An 18,945-nucleotide genomic window follows, 5' to 3' on the forward strand; every position below is an offset into this window, starting at 1 on the left:
AATGGGTGCAACACGAGGACTTCCCAAGAAAATGGGTGAAATATAAAGAATTCGCAGGAGGTCACCCATCCTAGTACTACTCTCGCCCAAGTACCCTTAACTTGCGGAGTTCTGATAGAATCCGTTGCATTAGTGCTGGTATGATCGCTCATGTTTCATTCTACGCTGTAAATACATACACTCTTTCTCCTTCCATCCCCCCTCCCGTCATTTGTTTCTTTGTGCGTGCACTCTGCATCTCTCCTTCTCGTTCTAATATCAAGTAAAATGCTTCGGCACCGTGACTCACCTTTACGAATGAACCAGTGGTTCATAATTCTATTCGCGCGTAACGTCGAACGACCTATCCAAAAAAAATGGGTGCAACATGAGGACTTCGCAGGAGGTCACCCATCCGAGTATTACTCTCGCCCAAGCACACTTGACTGCGGAGTTCTGAAGGGATCCGATGCATTAGTGCTGGTATGATCGCACCTGATTACTTTTGCGCTGCAAATACATTCACTCCTTCTCCTTTCTTCCCCCTCCCATCATTTGTTTCCTTGTGCGTGTGCACTGCACCTCCCATTCTCGTTCAAATATCAAGTAAAATGCCACGGTGCCATGATTCACATTTGCGAATATACCTGCGGACCATAATTCAAGTAGTGCGTAACGTCGAAAGAATCATCTGAAAAAAAATGGATGCAACACGAGGACTTCCCAAGAAAATGGGTGAAATATAAGGACTTCGTCGGAGGTCACCGATCCTAGTACTACTCTCTCCCAAGCACCCTTAACTTGCGGAGTTCTGATAGAATCCTTTGCATTAGTGCTGGTATGATCGGTCATGTTTCATTCTGCGCTGTAAATACATACACTCTTTCTCCTTCCATCCCCTCACCCGTCATTTATTTCCTTGTGCCTCCACACTGCATCTCTCCTTCTCGTTCTAATATCAAGTAAAATGCCCAGGCACCGTGACTCACCTTTGCGAATGAACTAGCAGTTTATAATTCCATTCGCGCGTAACGTCGAACGACCCATCCGAAAAAAAATGGGTGCAACACGAGGACTTCCCAGGAGGTCACCCATCCGAGTACTACTCTCGCCCAAGCACACTTGACTGCAGAGTTCTGATGGGATCCGGTGCATTTGTGCAGGTATGATCGCCCCTGTTTCATTTCGCGCTGCAAACACATACACTCCTCCTTTCTTCCCCTTCCCGTCATTTGTTTCCTGATGCCATCACACTTCACCTCTCCTTCTCGTTCTAATATCAAATAAAATGCTCATGCGTCATGACACATATTTGCGTATAAACCAGCGGACCATAGTTCCAGTCGCGCGTAACGTCGAACGATCCATCTGAAAAAAAAAATGGGTGCAACATGAGAACTTCCCAGGGGGTAACCCATCCTTGTACTACTTTCGCCAAAGCACAATTAACTTCGGAGTTCAAATGGGATCCGCTGCATTTGTGCTGGTGTGATCGCACTTGTTTCATTTCATGCGGAAAATACATACACTCCTTCTCCTTTCCTCTCTCCTCCCATCATTTATCTCCTTGTGCGTTCACACTACACCTCTCCTTCTCGTTCTAATATCGATTAAAATGCCCCTGCTTCTTGACTCACATTTGCGTATTAACCAGCAGACCATAGTTCCAGTCGCGCGTAACGTCGAACGACCCGTTTGAAAAAAGATTAGTGCGACACGAGAACTTCCCAAGTGGTCACCCATCCAAGTATTACTCTAGCCCAAGCACACTTAACTGCGGAGTTCTGATGGGATTCGGTGTATTAGTGCTGGTATGATCGCAACTGTTTAATTTCGTGCTGAAAATACATACACTCCTTCTCCTTTCCTCTCCCCTCCCATCATTTGTTTCCTTGTGCGTTCACACTGCACCTCTCATTCTCCTTCTAATATCGATTAAAATGCCCCTGCTTCTTGACTCACATTTGCGTATAAACCAGCGGACCATAGTTCCAGTCGCGCGTAACATCGAACGACCCGTCTGCAAAAAAATTAATGCGACACGAGGACTTCCCAGGAGGTCACCCATTCGAGTACTACTCTCATCCAAGCACACTTAACTGCGGAGTTCAGATGGGATCCGGTGCATTAGTGCTGGTATGATCGCACCTGTTTAATTTCGCGCTGCAAATACATACACTCCTTCTCCTTTCTTCCCCTTCCCGTCATTTGGTTCCTTGTGCGTGCGCACAACACCTCCCTTTCTCATTCAAATATCAAGTAAAATGCCACGGTGCCGTGACTCACATTTGCGAATAAACCTGCGGACCATAATTCAAGTCGCACGTAACATCGAAAGAATCATCTGTAAAAAAATGGGTGCAACACGAGGACTTTCCAAGAAAATGGGTGAAATATAAGGACTTCGCAGGAGGTCACCCATCCTAGTACTACTCTCGCCCAAGCACCCTTAACTTGCGGAGTTCTGATAGAATACGTTACTTTAATGCTGGTATGATTGCTCATGTTTCATTCTGCGCTGCAAATACATACACTCTTTCTCCTTCCATCACTCCTCCCGTCATTTGTTTCCTTGTGCATCCACTCTGCATCTCTCCTTCTTGTTTTAATATCAAATAATATGCCGCGGCACCATGACTCACCTTTGCGAATGAACTAGCAATTTATAATTCCATTCACGCGTAACGTCGAACGACCAATTCGAAAAAAAATGGGTGCAACACAAGGACATCCCAGGAGGTCACCCATCCGAGTACTACTCTCGCCCAAACACACTTTACTGCGGAGTTCTGATGGGATCCGGTGCATTAGTGCTGGTATTATCACACCTATTTCATTTCGCAATGCAAATACATACACTCCTTCTCCTTTCTTCCCCCTCCCATCATTTATTTCCTAGTGCGTTCATACTTCACCTCTCCTTCTCGTTCTAATGTCAATTAAAATGCTCTTGTGTCTTGACTCACATTTGCGTATAAACCTCGAACCATAGTTCAAGTCGCGCGTAACATCGAACGACCCATCTGAAAAAAAAATGGGTGCAACACGAGAACTTCCCAGGAGGTAACCCATCGTTGTACTATTTTCGCCAAAGAACACTTAACTGCAGAGTTCAGATGGGATTAGGTGCATTTGTGCTGGTATGATTGCACCTATTTCATTTTGTGCTGAAAATGCATACACTCCTTCTCCTTCCCTCCCCCCTCCCGTCTTTTGTTTCCTCGTGCGTTCACACTGCACCTCTCCTTCTCTTTCTAATATCGATTAACATGCCCCTGCTTCTTGACTCACATTTGCGTATAAACCAGCGGACCGTAGTTCTAGTCGCGCGTAACATTGACTGACCGGTTTGAAAAAAAATTGGTGCTACATGAGGACTTCCAAAGAGGTCACCCATCCGAGTACTACTCTCGCCCAAGCACACATAACTGCGGAGTTCTGATGGGATCCGGTGCATTAGTGTTGGTATGATCGCACCTGTTTAATTTCGCGCTTCAAATACATACATTCCTTCTCCTTTCTTCCATCTCCCATCATTTGTTTCCTTGTGCGTGCGCACTGCACATCCCGTTCTCGTTCAAATATCAAGTAAAATGCCACGGCGCTATGACTCACAAATTTCGAATAAACCTGCGAACCATAATTCAACTCGCGCGCAACGTCGAAAGAATCATCTGCAAAAAAAATGGGTGCAACACGAGGACTTCCCAAGAAAATGGGTGAAATATAAGAACTTCGCAGGAGGTCACCCATCCTAGTACTGCTCTCACCCAAGCACCCTTAACTTGTGGAGTTCTGATAGAATCCGTTGCATTAGTGGTGGTATGATCGCTCATGTTTTATTCTGCGCTGTAAATACATACACTCTTTCTCGTTCCATCCCCCCTCCCGTCATTTGTTTCCTTGTGCGTGCTGTCTGCATCTCTCCTTCTCGTTCTAATATCAAGTAAAATGCCCCGGCACCGTGACTCACCTTTGCGAATGAACCAGCGGTTCATAATTCCATTCGCGCGTAACGTCGAACGACCCATCCGAAAAAAAAATTGGTGCAACACGAGGACTTCCCAAGAGGTCACCCATCCGAGTACAACTCTCACCCAAGCACACTTAACTTTGGAGTTCTGATGGGGTACGGTGCATTAGTGCTGGGATGATCACACCTGTTTAATTTCGCGCTGCAAATACGTACACTCCTTCTTCTTTCTTCCCCCTCCCGTGATTTGTTTCCTTGTGCGTGCGCACTGCACCTCTCGATCTCATTCAAATATCAAATAAAATGCCACGGCGCCGCGACTCACATTTGCGAATAAATCTGCAGACCATAATTAAAGTCGCGCGTAACGTCGAACGGCCCATCTGAAAGAAAAATGGGTGCAACACGAGAACTTCCCAGGAGGTAACCCATCCTTGTACTGCTTTTGCCAAAGCACACTTAACTGCAGAGTTCTGATGGGATTCAGTGCATTTGTGCTTGTATGATCGCACCTGTTTAATTTCATGTTGAAAATACATACACTCCTTCTCCTTCCCTCCCCCCTCCCATCATTTGTTTCCTTGTGCGTTCACACTGCACCTCTCCTTCTCGTTCTAATATCGATTAAAATTCCCCTGATTCTTGACTCACATTTGCGTATAAACCAGATGACCATAGTTCCAGTCGCGCGTAACGTCGAACGACCCGTCTGAAAAAAAAATTGGTGCGACACGAGGACTTCCCAGGAAGTCACCCATCCGAGTACTACTCTCTCCCAAGCACACTTAACTGCGGAGTTCTGATGGGATACGGTGCATTAATGCTGGTATGATCGCACCTATTTAATTTTGCACTGCAAATACATACACTTCTTCTCCTTTTTATCCCCTCTCGTCATTTGTTTCCTTGTGCGTGCGCACTGTACCTTCCGTTCTCGTTCTAATATCAAGTAAAATGCCACGGCGCCGTGACTCACATTTGCGAATAAACCTGCGGACAATAATTCAAGTCGTGCGTAACTACGAAAGAATCATTTGCAAATAAATGGGTGCAAGACGAGGACTTTCCAAGAAAATGGGTGAAATACAAGAACTTCGCAGGAGGTAACCCATCCTAGTACTACTCTCGCCCAAGCATCCTTACTTGCGGAGTTCTGATAGAATCTGTTCCACTAGTACTGGTATGATCGCTAATGTTTAATTATGAGCTGCAAATACATACACTCTTTCTCCTTCCATTCCCCCTCCCGTCATTTGTTTTCTTGTGCGTCCACTCTGCATCTCTCCTTCTCGTTCTAATATCAAGTTAAATGCCCCGACACCGTGACTCACCTTTGCGAATGAACCAGCGGTTCAAAATTCCATTCGCGCGTAACGTCCAATGACCCATTCGAAAAAAAAATAGGTGCAACACGAGGACTTCCCAGGAGGTCACCCATACTAGTACTACTCTCGTCCAAGCACACTTAACTGCGTAGTTCTGATGGGATCCGGTGCATTAATGCTGGTATGATCGCACCTGTTTCATTTCGCGCTGCAAATACATACACTTATTCTCCTTTCTTCCTCCTCCCGTCATTTGTTTCCTGGTGCGTTCACACTTCACCTCTCCTTCTCGTTCTAATATCAATTAAAATGTCCCTGCGTCTTGACTCACATTTGCGTATAAACCAGCGGACCATAGTTCCAGTTGCGCGTCACGTCGAATGACCCATCTGAAAAAAAAAATAGGTGAAACACGAGAACTTCCCAGGAGGTAACCCATCCTTTGTACTACTTTCGCCAAAGAACACTTAACTGCGAAGTTCTAATGGGATCCGGTGCATTTGTGCTGGTATGATCGCACCAGTTTCATTTTGTGCTGAAAATACATACACTCCTTCTCCTTCCCTCCCCCCTCCCATAATTTGTTTCCTTGTGCGTTCACACTACACCTCTCATTCTCGTTCTAATATCGATTAAAATGCTCCTGCTTCTTGAATCACATTTGCATATAAACCAGTGGACCATAGTTCCAGTCGTGCGTAACGTCGAACTACCCGTCTGAAAAAAAATTGGTGCGACACGAGGACTTCCCAGGAGGTCACCCATCCGAGTACTACTCTCGCCCAAGCATACTTAACTACGGAGTTCTGATGGGATCCAGTGCATTAGTGCTGGTATGATCGCACTTGTTTATTTTCGCGCTGCAAATACATAAACTCCTTCTCTTTTCTCCCCCCTCCCGTCATTTGTTTCCTTGTGCGTGCGCACTGCACCTCTCGTTCTCGTTCTTATATCAAGTAAAATGCAACGACGTCGTGACTCACATTTGCGAATAAACATGCGGACCATAATTCAAGTCGCGCATAACGTCGAAAGAATCATCTGCAAAAAAATGGGTACAACACGAGTACATCCCAAGAAAATGGGTGAAATATAAGGACTTCGCAGGAGGTCACCCATCCTAGAACTACTCTCGCCCAATCCGTTGCATTACTGCCGGTATGATCTCTCATGTTTCATTTTGTGCTGCAAATACATACACTCTTTCTCCTTCTAATATCAAGTAAAATGCCCCGGCACCGTGACTCACCTTTGCGAATGAACCAGCGCTTCATAATTCCATTAGCGTGTAATGTCGAATGACCCATCCGAAAAAAAATGGGTGCAACACGAAGACTTCCCAGGAGGTCACCCATCTGAGTACTACTCTCGCCAAAGCACACTTAACTACAGAGTTCTGATAGGATCAGTTGAATTTGTGCAGGTACGATCGCACATGTTTCATTTTGTGCTAAAAATACATACACTCCTTCTCCTTCCCTCCCCCCTCCCATCATTTGTTTCTTTGTGCGTTCACACTGCACATCTCATTCTCGTTCTAATATCGATTAAAATACCCCTTCTTCTTGACTCACATTTGCGTATAAACCAGCGGACCATAGTTGCAGTTGCGCGTAACGTTGAACGACCAGTCTGAAAAAAAAATTGGTGCGACACGATTACTTCCCAGGAGGTCATCCATCCGAGTACTACTCTCACCCAAGCACACTTAAATGTGGAGTTCTGATGGGATCCGGTGCATTACTACTTGTATGATCGCACCTGTTTAATTTTACGCTGCAAATACATACACTTCTTCTCCTTTCTTCCCCCTCCCGTCATTTGTTTTCTTTTGCGTGCGCACTGCACCTCCTGTTCTCATTCTAATATCAAGTAAAATGCCACGGCGCTGTGACTCACATCGCGCGTAACGTCGAAAGAATCATCTGCAAAAAAATGGGTGCAACACGAAGACTTCCCAAGAAAATGGGTAAAATATAAAGACTTCGCAGGAGGTCACCCATCCTAGTACTACTCTCGCCCAAGCACGCTTACCTGCGGAGTTTTGATAGAATCCGTTGCATTTGTTCTAGTATGATCACTCATGTTTCATCCTGCGCTGCAAATACATACACTCTTTCTCCTTCCATCCCCCCTCCTGTCATTTGTTTCCTTATTTGTGCACTCTGCATCTCTCCTTCTCGTTCTAATATCAAGTAAAATTTCCCGGCACCGTGACTCACCTTTGCGAATGAACCAGCGGTTCATAATTCCAATCGCGCGAAATGTCGAACGACCCATCCGAAAAAAAATGGGTGCAACACGAGGACTTCCGAGGAGGTCACACATCCGAGTACTACTCTCGCCCAAGCACACTTAACTGCGGAGTTCTGATTGAATTCGGTGCATTAGATCTGGTTTGATCGCACCTGTTTCATTTCGCGATGTAAATACATACACTCCTTCTCCTTTCTTCCCCCTCCCGTCATTTTTTTCCTGGTGCGTTCACACTTCACCTCTCCTTCTCGTTCTAATATCAATTAAAATGCCCCTGCGTCTTGACTCACATTTGCGTATAAACCAGCAGACCATAGTTCCAGTCGCGAGTAACGTCGAACGACCCATCTGAAAAAAAAAAATGGGTGCAACACGAGAACTTCCCAGCAGGTAATCCATCCTTGTACTACTTTTGCCAAAGAACCCTTAACTTCGGAGTTCTGATAGAATTCGTTGCATTAGTGCTAGTATGATCGCACCTGTTTCATTTCGTGCTAAAAATACATACACTCGTTCTCCTTTCCTCTCCCCTCCCATCATTTGTTTCCTTATGCGTTCACACTGCACCTCTCTTTCTCGTTCTAATATCGATTAAAATGTCCCTGCTTCTTGACTCACCTTTGCGAATGAACCAGCGGACCATAGTTCCAGTCGCGTGTAACGTCGAAGAACCCGTTTGAAAAAAATTGGTGCGACACGAGGACTTCTCAGGAGGTCACCCATCCGAGTACTACTCTTGTCCAAGCACAGCTAATTGCGGAGTTCTGATGGGATCCGGTGCATTAGTGCTGGTATAATTACACCTGTTTAATTTCGCACTGCAAATACATAAACTCCTTCTCCTTTCTTCCCCTCCCGTCATTTGTTTCCTTGTGCGTGCGCACTGCACCTTCTGTTCTCGTTCTAATATCAAGTAAAATGCCACGTCGCCGTGACTCACATTTGCGAATAAACTGCGGACCATAATTCAAGTCGCGCGTAACGTCGAAAGAATCATCTGCAAAAAAATAGGTGCAACACGAGGACTTCCCAAGAAAATGGGTGAAATATAAGTACTTCGCAGGAGCTCACCCAACCTAGTACTACTCTCGCCCAAGCACCCTTAACTTGCAGAGTTCTGATAGAATCCGTTGCATTAGTGCTGGTATGATCACTCATGTTTCATTATGCGCTGCAAATACATACACTCTTTGTCCTTCTATCCCCCCTCCCGTCATTTATTTCCTTGTGCGTGCACTCTGCATCTTTCCTTCTCATTCTAATATCAAGTAAAATGTCCCGGCACCGTGACTCACCTTTGCGAATGAACCAGCGGTTCATAATTCCATTAGCGCATAACATCGAACGACCCATCCGAGTACTACTCTCGCCCAAGCACACTTAACTGCGGAGTTCATATCCGGTGCATTAGTGCTCGTATGATCGCACCTATTTCATTTCGCGCTGCAAATACAAACACTCCTTTTCCTTTCTTGCCCCTCCCGTCATTTGTTTCCTAGTGCATTCACACTTCACCTCTCCTTCTCGTTCTAATATCAATTAAAATGCTCCTCCGTCTTGACTCACATTTGGGTATAAACCAGCGGACTATAGTTCCAGTCGCGCGTAACATCGAACGATCCATCTGAAAAAAAAAAAGAGTGCATCACGAGAACTTCCGAGGAGGTAACCCATCCTTGTACTACTTTCGCCAAAGCACACTTAACTGTAGAGTTCTGATGGGATCCGGTTCCTTTGGGCTGGTATGATCGCACCTCTTTCATTTCGTGCTGAAAATACATACACTCCTTCTCCTTCCCACCCCCCTCCATCATTTATTTTCTTGTGCGTTCACACTGCACCTCTCCTTCTCATTCTAATATCGATTAAAAAGCCCTTGCTTCTTGACTCACATTTGTGTATAAACAAGCGGACCATAGTTCCAGTCGCGCGTAACGTCGAACGACCCGTCTGAGAAAAAATAGGTGCGACACGAGGACTTCCAAGGAGGTCACCCATCCGAGTACTACTCTCACCCAAGCACACTTAACTGCGAAATTCTGATGGGATCCAGTGCATTAGTGCTGGTATGATCGCACCAGTTTAATTTTGCGCTGCAAATACAAACACTCCTTCTCCTTTCTTCCCCCTCTCGTCATTTGTTTCCTTGTACGTGCGCACTCCACCTCCTGTTCTCGTTTTAATATCAAGTAAAATGCTATGGTGCTGTGACTCACATTTGTGAATAAACCTGCGGACCATATATCAAGTCGCGTAACGTCGAAATAATCAACTGCAAAAAAATGGGTGCAACACGAGGACTTCCCAAGAAATGGGTAAAATATATGGACTTCGCAGGAGGTCACCCATCCTAGTACTACTCTCGCCCAAGCACCCTCAACTGCGGAGTTCTGATAGAATCCGTTGCATTAGTGCTGGTATGATCGCTCATGTTTCATTCTGTGCTGCAAATACATACACTCTTTCTCCTTCCATCCCCCCTCCCGTCATTTGGTTCCTTGTGCGTGCACTCTGCATCTCTCCTTCTCGTTCTAATATCAAGTAAAATGTCCCGGCACCGTGACTCACCTTTGCGAATGAACCAGCTGTTCATAATTCCATTCGCGCGTAACGTCAAACGATCCATCGGAAAAAAAATGGGTGCAACACGAGGACTTCCCAGGTGGTAACCCATCCGAGTACTACTCTCGCCGAAGCACACTTAACTGCGGAGTTCTTATGGGAACCTGTGCATTAGTGCTGGTATGATCGCACCTGTTTCATTTCGCGCTGCAATTACAAACACTCCTTCTCCTTTCATCCCCCTCCTGTCATTTGTTTGCTATTGCTTTAACACTTCACCTCTCCTTCTCGTTCTAATATAAATTAAAATGCCCCTGCTTCTTGACTCACATCTGCGTATAAACTAGCGGACCATAGTTTTAGTCGCGCGTAACGTCAAACGGCCCATCTGAAAAAAAAAATGGGTGCAACACGAGAACTTCCCAGGAGGTAACCCATTCTTGTACTACTTTCGCCAAAGCACACTTAGCTGCGGAGTTCTGATGGGATCCGGTGCATTTGTGCTGGTATGATCGCACCTGTTTCATTTCGTGCTGAAAATACATACACTCCTCCTTCCCTCCCCCCTCCCATTATTTGTTTCCTTGTGAGTTCAAACTGCACCTCTCCTTCTCGTTCTAATATCGATTAAAATGCCCCTGCTTCTTGACTCACATTAGCATATAAACTAGCAGACCATAGTTCCAGTCGCACGTAACATCGAACGACCCATCTGAAAAAAAATTTGTGCGACACGAGTACTTCACAGGAGGTCACCAATCCGAGTACTACTCTCGCCCAAGCGCACTTAACTGCGGAGTTCTGATGGGATACGGTGCATTAGTGCTGATATGATCGCACTTGTTTTATTTCGCGCTGAAAATACATACACTCCTTCTCCTTTCTTCCCCCTCCCGTCATTTGTTTCCTAGTGCGTGGGCACTGCACCTCCTGTTCTCGTTCTAATATCAAGTAAAATGCCACTGCGCCGTGACTCACATTTGTGAATAAACCTGCGCACCATAATTCAAGTCGCGCGTAACGTCGAAAGAATCATCTGCAAAAAAATGGGTGCAACACGAGGACTTCCAAATAAAATGGGTGAAATATAAGGACTTCGCAAGAGGTCACCCATCCTAGTACTACGCTCGCCCAAGCATCCTTAACCGCGGAGTTCTGATAGAATTCGTTGCATTAATGCAGGTATGATCGCTCATGTTTCATTCTGCGCTGCAAATACATACACTCTTTCTCCTTCCATCCTCCCTCCCGTAATTTGTTTCATTGTGCGTGCGCTGTGCATCTCACCTTCTCGTTCTAATATCAAGTAAAATGCCCCGAAACTGTGACTCAACTTTGCGAATGAACCAGCGGTTCATAATTCCATTCGCGCGTAACGTTGAACGACCCATCAGAAAAAAATGGGTGCAACACGAGGACTTCCTAGGAGGTCACCCATCCGAGTACTACTCTCGCCCAAGCACACTTAACTGCGGAGTTCTGATGGGATCCGGTGCATTAGTGCTGGTATGTTCGCACCTGATTAATTTCACGCTGCAAATACATTCACTCATTCGAGTATTACTCTCACCCAAGCACACTTAACTTCGGAGTTCAGATCCGGTGCATTAGTGCTGGTATGATCGCACCTGTTTCATTTCGCGCTGCAAATACATATACTCTTTTTCCTTTCTTCCCCCCCCCCTTCATTTGTTTCCTTGAGCGTGCGTGCTGCACCTCCCATTCTCGATCAAATATCAAGTAAAATGCCACGGTGCCGTGATTCACATTTGCGTATAAACCAGCGGACCATAGTTCCAGTCGCGAGTAACGTTGAACGACCCATCTGAAAAAAAAAAATGGGTGCAACATGAGAACTTCCCAAGAAAATGGGTGAAATATAAGGACTTCGTAGGAGCTCACCCAACCTAGTACTACTCTCGCCCAAGCACCCTTAACTTGTGAAGTTCTTATAAAATCGGTTGCATTAGTGCTGGTATGATCACTCATATTTAATTCTGCGCTGCAAATACATACACTCTTTCTCCTTCCATCCCCCCTCCCGTCAATTGTTTCCTTGTGCGTGCACTCTGCATCTCTCCTTCTCGTTCTAATATCAAGTAAAATGCCCCAGCACCGTGACTCACCTTTGCGAATGAACCAGCGGTTCATAATTCCATTCGCGCGTAACGTCGAATGACCCATCCGAAAAAAATGGGTGCAACACGAGGACTTCCCAGGAGTTCAACCATCTGAGTATTACTCTCGCCCAAGCACACTTAACTGCGGAGTTCTGATGGGATCCGATGCTTTAGGGCTGGTATGATCGCACCTGTTTAATTTCGCGCTGCAAATACATACACTCCTTCTCCTTTCTTCCCCCTCCCGTCATTTGTTTCCTTGTGCGTGCGCACTGCACCTCCCGTTCTCGTTTAAATATCAAGTAAAATGCCACAGCGCCGTGACTCAAATTTGCGAATAAACCTGCGGACCATAATTCAAGTCGCGCGCAACGTCGAAAGAATCCTCTGCAAAAAAATGGGTGCAACACGAGAACTTCCCAAGAAAATTGGTGAAATATAAGGACTTCGCAGGAGGTCACCCCTCGTAGTACTACTTTCGCCCAAGAACCCTTAACTTGGAGAGTTCTGATAGAATCCGTTGCATTAGTTCTGGTATGATCTTGCATGTTTTGTTCTGCGTTGCAAATACATACACTCTTTCTCCTTCCATCCCCCCTACCGTCATTTGTTTCCTTGTGCGTGCACTCTGCATCTCTCCTTCTCGTTCTAATATCAAGTAAAATATCCCAGCACCGTGACTCATCTTTGCGAATGAACCAGCGGTTCATAATTTCATTCGTGCGTAACGTCGAATGACTCATCTAAAAAATAATGGCTGCAACACGAGGACTTCCCAGGAGGTCACCCATCCGAGTACTACTCTCACCCAAGCACACTTAACTGCAGAGTTCTAATGGGATCCGGTGCATTAGTGCTTGTATGATAGATCCTGTTAAATTTCGTGCTGCAAATACATACACTCCTTCTCCTTTCTTCCCCCTCCCGTCATTTGTTTCCTTGTGCATGCGCACTGCACCTCCCGTTCTTGTTCAAATATCAAGTAAAATGCCACGGCGCCGTGATTCACATTTGCGAATAAACCTGCGGACCATAATTCAAGTCGCGCGGAACGTCAAAAGAATCATCTACAAAAAAATGGGTGCAACACGAGGACTTCCCAAGAAAATGGGTGAAATATAAGGACTTCGCAGGAGGTCACCCATCCTAGTACTACTCTCGCCCAAGCACCCTTAACTTGCAGGGTTCTGATAGAACCTGTTGTATTAGTGCTGGTATGATCGCTCATGTTTCATTCTGCGCTGCAAATACATACACTTTTTCTCTTTCCATCCCCCTCTCGTCATTTGTTTCCTTGTGCGTGCACTCTGCATCGCTCCTTCTCGTTCTAATATCAAGTAAAATGCCCCGGCACCGTGACTCACCTCTGCGAATCAACCAGCGGTTCATAATTCAATTCGCGCATAACATCGAACGACCCATCCGAAAAAAAATGGGTGCAACATGAGGACTTCCCAGGAGTTCACCCATCCGAGTACTACTCTCGCCCAAGAACACTTAACTGAGAAGTTCTGATGGGATACTGTGCATTATTGCTGGTATGATCGCACCTTATTATTTTTGTGCTGCAAATACATTCACTCCTTCTCCTTTCTTCCCCCTCCCGTCATTTGTTTCCTTGTGCGTGCGCACTGCACCTCCCGTTCTCGTTCAAATATAAAGTAAAATGCCACGGTGCCGTGACTCACATTTGCATATAAACCTGCGGATCATAATTCAAGTCGCGCGTAACATCGAAAGAATCATCTGTAAAAAAATGGATACAACACTAGGACTTCCCAAGAAAATGGGCGAAATATAAGGACTTCGCAGGAGGTCACCCATCCTAGTACTACTCTCACCCAAGCACCCTTAACTTGCGGAGTTCTGATAGAATCTGTTGCATTAGTGCTGGTATGATCACTCATGTTTCATTCTGCGCTGCAAATACATACACTCTTTCTCCTTCCATCCCCCCTCCCGTCATTTGTTTCCTTGTGCGGTGCTGATATGATCACACCTGTATATTTTTGCACTGCAAATACATACACTCCTTCTCCTTTCTTCCCCCTCCCGTCATTTGTTTCCTTGTGTGTGCGCACTCCTCCTCCCATTCTCGTTATAATATCAAATAAAATGCCACGGCGCCGTGACTCACATTTGCGAATAAACCTGCGGACCATAATTCAAGTTGCGCGTAACTTCGAAAGAATCATCTGCAAAAAAATGGGTGCAACACGAGGACTTCCAAAGAAAATGGGTGAAATATAAGGACTTCGCACTCTTTCTACTCTCGCCGAAGGACCCTTAACTGCGGAGTTCTGATAGAATCCGTTGCATTAATGCTGGTTTGATCTCTCATGTTTCATTTTGCGCTGCAAATACATACACTCTTTCTCCTTCCATCCCCCCTCCCGTCATTTGTTTCCTTGTGCGTGTACTCTGCATCTCTCCTTCTCATTCTAATATCAAGTAAAATGCACCGACACCGTGACACACCTTTGCGAATGAACCAGCGGTTCATAATTTCATTCACGCGTAACGTCGAATGACCTATCCGAAAAAAAATGGGTGCAACACGAGGACTTCCTAGGAGGACACCCATCCGAGTACTACTCTCGCCCAAGCACACTTAACTGCGGAGTTCTGATGGGATTTGATGCATTAGTGACAATATAATAGCAACTGTTTCGTTTCGCGCTGTAAATACATACACTCCTTCTCCTTTCTTCCCCCTCCCTTCAATTGTTTCCTGGTGCGTTCACACTTCTCTTCTCCTTCTCATTCTAATATAAATTAAAATACCCTTGCGTCTTGACTCACACATTCGTATAAACCAGCAGACCATAGTTCCAGTCGCGCGTAACGTCGAACGACCCATCTGAAAAAAAAAATGGGTGCAACACGAGAGCTTCCCAGGTGGTAACCCATCCTTTTACTACTTTCGCCACAGCACACTTAACTGCGGAGTTCTGATGGGATCCGGTGCATTTGCGTTGGTATGATCGCACCTGTTTCATTTCGTGCTGAAAATACATACACTCCTTCTCCTTCCCTCCCCCCTCCCATCATTTGTTTCCTTGTGCACTCACATTGCACCTCTCATTCTCGTTCTAATATCAATTAAAATGCCCCTGCTTCTTGACTCACATTTGCGTATAAACCAGTGGACCATAGTTCCAGTCGCGCGTTACATCGAACGACCTGTCTGAAAAAAAATTGGTGCGACACGAGGACTTCCCAAGAGGTCACCCATCCGAGTACTAGTCTCGCCCAAGCACACTTAACTGCGGAGTTCTAATGGGATCCGGTGCATTTGTGCTGGTATGATCCCACCTATTTAATTTCGCGTTGCAAATACGTACTCTCCTTCTCATTTCTTCCCCCTCCCGTCATTTGTTTCCTTGTGCGTGCGCACTGCACCTCTCCTTCTCCTTCAAATATATAGTAAAATCCCACGGCGCCGTGACTAACATTTGATAAAAAACCTGCGTATCATAATTCAAGTCGCGCGTAACGTCGAAAAAATCATCTACAAAAAAATTGGTGCAACACGAGGACTTCCCAAGAGGTCACGCATCCGAGTACTACTTTCACCCAAGCACACTTAAATACAGAGTTCTGATGGGATCCGGTGCATTAATACTGGTATGATCGTACCGGTTTAATTTCGCGCTGCAAATACATACACTCCTTCTCCTTTCTTCCCCCTCCCGTCATTTGTTTCCTTGTGGGTGCACTCTACATCTCTCCTTCTCATTCCAATATCAAGTAAAATGCCCCGGCACCATGACTCACCTTTGCGAATGAACCAGCGGTTCATAATTTCATTCGCGCGTAACGTCGAACGACCCATCCGAACAAAAATGGGTGCAACACGAGGACTTCTTAGGAGATCACCCATCCGAGTAGTACTCTCGACCAAACACACTTAACTGCGGAGTACTGATGGGATCCGGTGCATTAAAGCAGGTATGATCGCACCGGTTTACTTTCACGCTGCAAATACATACACTCCTTCTCCTTTCTTCCCCCTCCCGTCATTTGTTTCCTTGTGCGTTTACACTGCACCCTCTCCTTCTCGTTCTAATATCGATTAAAGTGTCCCTTCTTCTTGACTCACATTTACGTATAAAGCAGCAGACCATAGCTCCAGTCGCGCGTAACATCGAACGACCCGTCTGAAAATAAATTGGTGCGACACGAGGACTTCATAGGAGGACACCCATCCGAGTACTACTCTCGCCCAAGCACACTTAACTGCGGAGTTCTAATGCCATCCGGTGCATTAGTGCTGGTATGATCACACTTGTTTAAATTCGCGTTGCAAATACAAATACTCCTTCTCCTTTCTTCCTCCTCAAGTCATTTGTTTCCTTGTGCGTGCGCACTGCACCTCCTATTCTCATTCAAATATCAAGTAAAATGCCACAGCGCCGTGACTCACATTTGCGATTAAACCTGAGGACCATAATTTAAGTCGCGCGTAACGTCGAAAGAATCATCTGCAAAAAAATGGGTACAACACTAGGACTTCCCAAGAAAATGGGTGAAATATAAGGACTTCGAAGGAGGTCACCCATTCTAGTACTACTCTCACCCAAGCACCCTTAACTTGCGGAGTTCTGATAGAATCCGTTGCATTAGTTCTGGTATGATCGCTCAAGTTTCATTCTGCGCTGCAAATACATACACTCTTTCTCCTTCCATCCCCCCTCCCGTCATTTGTTTCCTTGTGCGGACATCTCTCATTCTCGTTCTAATATCAAGTAAAATGCCCTGGCACCTTGACTCACCTTTGCGAATAAACCAGCGGATCATAATTCTATTCGCACGAAACATCGAACGACCCATCCGAAAAAAAATGGGTGGAACACGAGGACTTCCTAGGAGGTCACCCATCCGAGTACTACTCTCGTCCAAGCACACATAACTGCGGAGTTTTGATGGGATCCGGTGCATTAGTGCTGGAATGATCGAAACTGTTTAATTTTGCGCTGCAAATACATACACTCCTTCTCCTTTCTTCCCCCACCCGTCATTTGTTTCCTTGTGCGTGCGCACTGCACCTCCCGTTCTCGCTCTAATATCAAGTAAAATACCACGGCGCCGTTACACACATTTGCGAATAAACCTGCGGACCATAATTCAAGTCGTGCGTAATGTCGAAAGAATCATCTGCAAAAAGATGGGTGTAACACGAGTACTTCCATAGAAAATGGGTGAAATATAAGGACTTCGCAGGAGGTCACCCATGCTAGTACTACTCTCACCCAAGTACGCTTACCTGCGGAGTTCTGATAGAATCTGTTGCATTAGTGCTGGTATGATCTCTTATGTTTCATTCTGCGCTGCAAATACATACACTCTTTCTCCTTCTATCCCCTCTCCCGTCATTTGTTTCCTTGTTCTTGCACTCTACTTCTCTCATTCTCGTTATAATATCAAGTAAAATGCCCCGGCACGGTGACTCACCTTTGCGAATGAACCAGTGGTTCATAATTCCATTCGCGCGTAACGTCGAACGACCCATCCGAAAAAAAAATGGGTGTAACACGAGGACTTCCCAGGAGGTCACCCATCCGAGTACTACTCTCGCCCAAGCACACTTAAATGCGAAGTTCTGATGGGATCCGGTGCATTAGTGCTGGTATGATCGTACCTGTTTAATTTCGCGCTGCAAATACATACACTCCTTCTCCTTTCTTCCCCCTCCCGTCATTTGTTTCCTGGTGCGTTCACACTTCACCTCTCCTTCTCGTTCTAATATCAATTAAAATGCCCCTGTGTCTTGACTCATATTTGCGTATAAACCAGCGGACCATAGTTCTAGTCGCGCGTAACGCCGAAGGGCCCATCTGAAAAAAAATATTGGGTGCAACACAAGAACTTCCAAGGAGGTAACCCATCCTTGCACTACTTTCGTGAAAGCACACTTAACTGCAGAGTTCTGATGGGATCCGGTGCATATGTGCTTGTAAGATCGCACCTATTTAATTTTGTGCTGAAAATACATACACTCCTTCTCCTTCCCTCCCCCCTCCCATAATTTGTTTCCTTGTGCGTTCACACTGCACCTCTCCTTCTCGTTCTAATTTTGATTAAAATGCCCATACTTCTTGACTCACATTTGCGTATAAACCAGCGGACCATAGTTCTAGTCGCGCGTAACGTCGAATGACCAGTCTGAAAAAAAAATTAGTGCGACACGAGGACTTTCCAGGAGGTCCCCCATCCGAGTACTACTCTCGCCCAAGCAAACTTAATTGCGGAGTTCTGATGGGATTCGGTGCATTAGTGCTGGTATGATCGCACCTGTTTAATTTCGCACTGCAAATACATACACTCTTTCTCCTTTCATCCTCCTCCCATCATTTGTTTCTTTGTGCGTGCACACTGCACCTCCCGTTCTCGTTCAAATATGAAGTAAAATTCCACGGCGCCGTGACTCACATTTGCGAATAAACCTGCGGACCATAATTCAAGTCGTGCCTAACGTCGAAAGAATCATCTGCAAAAAAATGGGTGCAACACGAGGACTTCCCAAGAAAATGGGTGAAATATAAGGACTTCGCTGGAGGTCACCCATCTTAGTACTACTCTCGCCCAAGCGCCCTTAACTTGCGGAGTTCTGAAAGAATCCGTTGTATTAGTGCTGGTATGATCGCTCATGTTTCATTCTGCGCTGCAAATGCATCAACTCTTTCTCCTTCCATCCCCCCTCCCGTCATTTGTTTTCTTGTGCGTGCAC

At 45.6% G+C, this 18,945-nt stretch overlaps 2 non-coding genes and 29 pseudogenes across 2 annotated transcripts; all 31 read right to left on the reverse strand.

Moving 5' to 3' along the window:
• Positions 1-357: 357 nt before the first annotated feature.
• On the reverse strand, positions 358-476 carry LOC148269461 (5S ribosomal RNA; annotated as a pseudogene).
• A 561-nt stretch (positions 477-1,037) lies between these two features.
• On the reverse strand, positions 1,038-1,156 carry LOC148269462 (5S ribosomal RNA; annotated as a pseudogene).
• Positions 1,157-1,360: 204 nt separating this feature from the next.
• LOC148269463 (5S ribosomal RNA) lies at positions 1,361-1,479 on the reverse strand (annotated as a pseudogene).
• Positions 1,480-1,685: 206 nt separating this feature from the next.
• On the reverse strand, positions 1,686-1,804 carry LOC148269464 (5S ribosomal RNA; annotated as a pseudogene).
• Positions 1,805-2,010: 206 nt separating this feature from the next.
• Positions 2,011-2,129, reverse strand: LOC148269465 (5S ribosomal RNA; annotated as a pseudogene).
• A 561-nt stretch (positions 2,130-2,690) lies between these two features.
• On the reverse strand, positions 2,691-2,809 carry LOC148269466 (5S ribosomal RNA; annotated as a pseudogene).
• A 205-nt stretch (positions 2,810-3,014) lies between these two features.
• LOC148269467 (5S ribosomal RNA) lies at positions 3,015-3,133 on the reverse strand (annotated as a pseudogene).
• A 206-nt stretch (positions 3,134-3,339) lies between these two features.
• On the reverse strand, positions 3,340-3,458 carry LOC148269468 (5S ribosomal RNA; annotated as a pseudogene).
• A 564-nt stretch (positions 3,459-4,022) lies between these two features.
• Positions 4,023-4,141, reverse strand: LOC148269469 (5S ribosomal RNA; annotated as a pseudogene).
• A 206-nt stretch (positions 4,142-4,347) lies between these two features.
• Positions 4,348-4,466, reverse strand: LOC148269470 (5S ribosomal RNA; annotated as a pseudogene).
• A 207-nt stretch (positions 4,467-4,673) lies between these two features.
• Positions 4,674-4,792, reverse strand: LOC148269471 (5S ribosomal RNA; annotated as a pseudogene).
• Positions 4,793-5,353: 561 nt separating this feature from the next.
• LOC148269472 (5S ribosomal RNA) lies at positions 5,354-5,472 on the reverse strand (annotated as a pseudogene).
• Positions 5,473-5,679: 207 nt separating this feature from the next.
• LOC148269473 (5S ribosomal RNA) lies at positions 5,680-5,799 on the reverse strand (annotated as a pseudogene).
• Positions 5,800-6,005: 206 nt separating this feature from the next.
• On the reverse strand, positions 6,006-6,124 carry LOC148269474 (5S ribosomal RNA; annotated as a pseudogene).
• A 471-nt stretch (positions 6,125-6,595) lies between these two features.
• Positions 6,596-6,714, reverse strand: LOC148269475 (5S ribosomal RNA; annotated as a pseudogene).
• Positions 6,715-8,219: 1,505 nt separating this feature from the next.
• On the reverse strand, positions 8,220-8,338 carry LOC148269476 (5S ribosomal RNA; annotated as a pseudogene).
• Positions 8,339-9,494: 1,156 nt separating this feature from the next.
• Positions 9,495-9,613, reverse strand: LOC148269477 (5S ribosomal RNA; annotated as a pseudogene).
• A 557-nt stretch (positions 9,614-10,170) lies between these two features.
• Positions 10,171-10,289, reverse strand: LOC148269478 (5S ribosomal RNA; annotated as a pseudogene).
• Positions 10,290-10,496: 207 nt separating this feature from the next.
• Positions 10,497-10,615, reverse strand: LOC148269479 (5S ribosomal RNA; annotated as a pseudogene).
• Positions 10,616-10,818: 203 nt separating this feature from the next.
• LOC148269480 (5S ribosomal RNA) lies at positions 10,819-10,937 on the reverse strand (annotated as a pseudogene).
• Positions 10,938-11,496: 559 nt separating this feature from the next.
• On the reverse strand, positions 11,497-11,615 carry LOC148269481 (5S ribosomal RNA). The gene has a single exon (XR_015814647.1). It is a non-coding gene; the product is annotated as a 5S ribosomal RNA (ribosomal RNA).
• A 674-nt stretch (positions 11,616-12,289) lies between these two features.
• On the reverse strand, positions 12,290-12,408 carry LOC148269482 (5S ribosomal RNA; annotated as a pseudogene).
• Positions 12,409-12,969: 561 nt separating this feature from the next.
• LOC148269483 (5S ribosomal RNA) lies at positions 12,970-13,087 on the reverse strand (annotated as a pseudogene).
• A 561-nt stretch (positions 13,088-13,648) lies between these two features.
• LOC148269484 (5S ribosomal RNA) lies at positions 13,649-13,767 on the reverse strand (annotated as a pseudogene).
• Positions 13,768-14,000: 233 nt separating this feature from the next.
• LOC148269485 (5S ribosomal RNA) lies at positions 14,001-14,122 on the reverse strand (annotated as a pseudogene).
• A 966-nt stretch (positions 14,123-15,088) lies between these two features.
• Positions 15,089-15,207, reverse strand: LOC148269486 (5S ribosomal RNA; annotated as a pseudogene).
• A 206-nt stretch (positions 15,208-15,413) lies between these two features.
• Positions 15,414-15,532, reverse strand: LOC148269487 (5S ribosomal RNA). The gene has a single exon (XR_015816441.1). It is a non-coding gene; the product is annotated as a 5S ribosomal RNA (ribosomal RNA).
• Positions 15,533-16,061: 529 nt separating this feature from the next.
• LOC148269488 (5S ribosomal RNA) lies at positions 16,062-16,180 on the reverse strand (annotated as a pseudogene).
• A 206-nt stretch (positions 16,181-16,386) lies between these two features.
• Positions 16,387-16,505, reverse strand: LOC148269489 (5S ribosomal RNA; annotated as a pseudogene).
• A 1,234-nt stretch (positions 16,506-17,739) lies between these two features.
• LOC148269490 (5S ribosomal RNA) lies at positions 17,740-17,858 on the reverse strand (annotated as a pseudogene).
• A 534-nt stretch (positions 17,859-18,392) lies between these two features.
• LOC148269491 (5S ribosomal RNA) lies at positions 18,393-18,511 on the reverse strand (annotated as a pseudogene).
• Positions 18,512-18,945: the final 434 nt, after the last annotated feature.

Source organism: Carica papaya, chromosome 1 (genome assembly GCF_054855325.1).
Source record: "Carica papaya isolate Zhongbai chromosome 1, ASM5485532v1, whole genome shotgun sequence".
Classification (NCBI taxonomy): Eukaryota; Viridiplantae; Streptophyta; class Magnoliopsida; order Brassicales; family Caricaceae; genus Carica; species Carica papaya.